General features: G+C 40.6%; 1 protein-coding gene across 1 annotated transcript in view; it reads right to left on the reverse strand.

Annotated features, from left to right (window-relative positions):
• Window positions 1–2,186, reverse strand: part of LOC135213430 (uncharacterized) — a 46,133-nt gene extending 43,947 nt beyond the window's left edge. Inside the window, exons 1-2 of the mRNA XM_064247388.1 lie at window positions 2,071–2,186; window positions 863–932 (exon numbers count right to left, since the gene is read on the reverse strand). The gene's annotated coding sequence lies outside the window, so the exon portion shown is untranslated. The remainder of the gene's footprint in view (window positions 1–862; window positions 933–2,070) is intronic.
• Between the last annotated feature and the right edge of the window lie 2,375 nt (window positions 2,187–4,561).

A 4,561-nucleotide genomic window follows, 5' to 3' on the forward strand; every position in this document is an offset into this window, starting at 1 on the left:
GTTGTGGTTGCCCGGGATGTGGAAGTAGAGGAGGTCCCAGTTTTGGATGATGTATGTGTGATTTCACTTGTGGAGGCAGTGTTATTTTTGGATGTCATGTAGGGAAGAGTTACTTCAGCAGGGATTTCTGGTGAGAATATCTTTCTTGTAGATGGATTGGACGAGAGAGATCCTTCCTTGAGAGCGAATAAGAGTGAGGTTTGGGTCTTTGAAGTGCAGGAAAAACGAGGTTTGAGTGCCAGTATTATGACCAACATCTCGATTGTAGAAGGTATCCGATTTCGCCTGGAATTGTTGATGTTATATAAATAGTAATACTATGAATACATGATTAGGTTAGATAATACAGGAACGTTTATGTAAGATGTCAAATTGTGATGAAGTAAGATATGAACATTAAATACATTGGTTCCATATCAAGGTTAAGATTATGCATAATAAAGTGAAGATAACAAAGTTTCTCTTAAAAAAAAGGGTAAAATGCTTGATTTTCCCACCTGATGTTTCCCAGACTGTAATAGAAATAACATGATTTTAGAAACAGTTAATATGAAAATAATAGTGATTTAAAGCGGACTGCTAATTTACATTTGCTGAGCTTTCCCAAAGTTTACCTATATTCTAGAGCTTTATTTATTTATTTATTTATTTTGGTAGGCATAAGGTTAAGTAAAACTACCAAGAGGCATAGATGAAAAGTTCTTCTGTGTGGCAAAAGAGACAGGAACAAGTCTAGATATATCTTCCAAGCAACAAACGAAGGTAGAAAATTTGCCGAAATGTTTGTTTGGAAGTGAGGTCGATGATACAATATTGAGCTGGTTTTTCATTGGTATGTAGACGACGAGGGTCTATTAAGTACATGGTATGGTTGGTGTCGTTATTCACAGCATACCGATGGGCTACTGCATCAGCCCACGAAAGATCGGTCCCTATTTCAGTAAAGAAACAAACAAAATCTCTCAGAACGCAGGAATTTGGCAGTTCTTTGGGTTCAAGGGCGTTAAGTATCACTTCGCACCAAAGCCGATGTCCACAGTATCAAAGGATAGGTTCTTTTGCAGGATATGATAGGCCCCAAGTATCTTTTCCACTTTGTCACATTGTGTCATTGTTGCAAGCTGGGTGTGTGCTTATGTTTGGGAAGATTCTTGGAGTGTCTATGGAAGCTGAGGTAAGCAGGTATAAAGGGACAGTTGTGCCAACTCTCCTTTGTGGAAATGAAGTGTGTTACTGAATGCTAATAAAAGGAACAAGGTTGAACCAATTAAGATGGACACTCGAGAGATGTTTTAGTCCTGTGGGGGTGTGCATATAATTCAGGAGTGTTAGGAGGGGGAGAGGGGAGGAAGACCTAGAGTGCATATGGTAGAAGGAGTGAAAGAATTCTTAGAATGGAAGGGCCTTGATCTTCGCGAAGTGTGAGGTAAAATTGAGTGATGCAATGTGTACGTAGTATGTGAGGCTAACCCCTTATAATCGCTCTGTCTAGTTGCATGATATGAATAATGTTACTTTGTGAAAGGATCCTGCACAGCCAGCAGTTAAACGTGCAAATTTTGCATTGACTGTTGCGTCGTTTTTATCCATGGAGCCACCATATTTGAATACTGATGTCACCGTTGTAACAATCTGTATCTCCTTCAGAGATCCACTTAGAACTGCAGTGGTTAGAATGTAGTTCTCTGCTAATTCTCTTGCCAGTACTGTGAGACTAACAGCAATCCTGCCTTTGTAAAAGCTAAAACTATGTACAATTTAAGATATTTCTTGTGGAGATTATACGTGTTTATTTGACCAAATTTGTTCTCCTGTAAAGTTGTTAGATTCTGACTGTCAGCATAAAATCTGTTCATTGGATGTCACATGCAAAAATCCATTTTATGGAGAATTCAGAAGACCTCGTAAGACTTTTAAGACCTTTTCAAGTTTTGACCAAACCATTTAGTGTCTTTCTCCGTACAATTTCGTGTCTAGGACCTGGTTTCACCAGACGATATTTCACGCTCTTACATTTTTCACGGATCAGTAAACAGCCCCAAAGTGGGAGGGACAATTATGAGTACTTACATGGTGATGTGTCGACTTCTTCCCTTTCCCTGTTCAGGAAGTAAAGTCTGGCACTGAGGAATGAATATTTCAGAGCAGCAAAATTCCTGAAACGGAGTCTGTCGCGGACTGGAAGGTTGTCCCACGAAGTGCTATGGTTCGGGTTTGGTTGGGGGGGGGGGGTGGGGGGGGGGGGGGGGGGGGGGGGGGAGGGGGGGGGGGGGGGGGGGGGGGGGGGGGGGGGGGGGGGGGGGGGGGGGGGGGGGAAGTTGCTGTTCCTGCAGTGCTCCCTTATCTCTGTGATTTCCGCTAATCAGGATTTACGACCCGGCATTGTAACAAGTCTGATTGCCTTTCCCTCGCAACTGATTACTCGGGTTTAACGTGGAGATAAGTGGTGGCCCGACTTCCACCGATTTCCTTTCAGGTGACCTGCGCAAATCTGTCATTTCTCGGCTAACGTTCAGTGGGAGACTCAGATTGTTAGTCTTGTGTTATAGTCTCTTGATTCTTATTCATGTGGTTATGTTCTGTCATCAGGATGTAATATTTAATCTTTCGGAGACTCAAAATGTTTAATTTCTGGCTTGGTACTTTAGTTTCGTGGCTCTGTTCTGTCGTTATTTACTCATTTGATTTATTTTTAGTTTAATAACTGATCTCTCCTTTCTGTATATTTCCCGTTACTTTCTGTTACTTCTTCGTAATGAACACCATATTCTTTGGAAGGCTGAATTTCAAGTCAGTGGCGTGTTAGGGACCTGGTTCCATATGAATAGGGTACATCTGAATAATAATAATAATAATAATAATAATAATAATAATAATAATAATAATAATAATAATATATGATAGAATTGTGCAAGACAGAGACATTCCATTCTGCAAAAATCTAAGTCAGCTTGATTCTCTATCAGCTGATAGGAACTAATCCTTTCCAGAATTGTTGGCTAACTGGAACAGAAATCTGGAAACTATAGGTATTTAAATAAGAAGGTGGGTGGGGGGGATAGTGCCATCAGTGCACCTCACGTGGTCCACTGCAGACACTGAGCGCCTCTGGCGTGGTCGGCTTGGTCTTGGCCTGCCGTCTCGGGCATTCCACTGAGGTGTGAGAGATGTGTATTTCTGGTGATAGAAATGCACTCTCGACGTGGTTCCCGCTGCTGAATAACCACTGGTTCCATGCAACGTAATATCACCATACAAACAAACAAACAAACTGCAGACACTAACTACTACTTCAATTTCCCTTCCAGTGGTGAATGACCTCGTAGGTCCCAGCGCTTGGCCTAAATTCTATATTCTATTCTATGAATGAATGGATCAGTTATTACGAATGACGTTTATATGGCCTTTACACCTATTTACCTGTTATTTCTGACTTCCTTGACGTAATCTGGTTAATATTTACATGTAGAAAAAATTTTTTTTAACCCCAGTACCACAAACAATAATACATTTGTATATCTGTGAGTCACTTACCAAATTGCTGGACAGAATATTAAGGTTGAGAGAGTTTTTCTGGTTCTCCAAACTATATAGTAGAGTTGTCATTATTATTATTATTATTATTATTATTATTATTATTATTATTATTATTATTATTATTCAGGAGATGAATTCAGTTCTGTTACTTCTGTGAATTGAACACCTTAATATTCTTTGAAAGCCTGAATAATTTCATGTCAGTGGCCCCTGTGGTTGTGGGCTTGTTCTATATGAATAGGTTTCATCTGATTAGTCTGTGAAAATAAAATCCTAGTGGATCTTTCTTTTGTTTGTCCATCCCTGGCGGGGGAGATGTTGGCTGGGGATCGGGAAGGGAAGGGGAGACATGACATAGCCACCCTCCTCCTGCAAACCTACCTGTTTGTCAGTCCTGGTTGTGGGCGGGTAGGTAGGTAGGACAAATAGTAATAGATTTGCCAGGCTGCTACGTCTATGAATTTCCCTCCAGTATAACTACTCTGCCATTTGAAATGAGGGAAAGCATTGGTTCTCTGATATGATGAACAGTGTGTTTTATTTTTAGAGTTTTGGTGGTATTTCAGCTGATATGAAAGCTCATGATGTTGATGACGACATCTGCCATGTTATCCCAGACACTAGTGTCTTGAAAAGTTTCATGCCCGTTAAATTTGCGGTCTCATATCATAAAAAAAAAGTTACTTTTTTATATGTTTTAGGTTCTGTGTGGCCTCGAAAGAATAAGCCGTTCATTTTGCAGCCAGAAACAAAACAGAAATAACCAACAGGTCTTCGATGCAATGCACCGTTACAAGTGATGGTCTGAGTCGAGGTAAGATATATACTTCTAAATCTCTCTAGCAATAGTTTTGAGAATACAGAGGTATTCGCCTCAGTAGAGGGGTAGTCCCGTCAGTGCACCTCACGCCGTGCACTGTAGGCATTATATATTAGGTTCTTTGCAACGCCTCTTCAACCCCTTTCGTTCCTTTTACTCTACCTCCGTTCATCTTACTGTCCACCTTCTCCTAACAGTTGTTTG

This window comes from Macrobrachium nipponense, chromosome 19, assembly GCF_015104395.2.
Source record: "Macrobrachium nipponense isolate FS-2020 chromosome 19, ASM1510439v2, whole genome shotgun sequence".
Taxonomy (NCBI): domain Eukaryota; kingdom Metazoa; phylum Arthropoda; class Malacostraca; order Decapoda; family Palaemonidae; genus Macrobrachium; species Macrobrachium nipponense.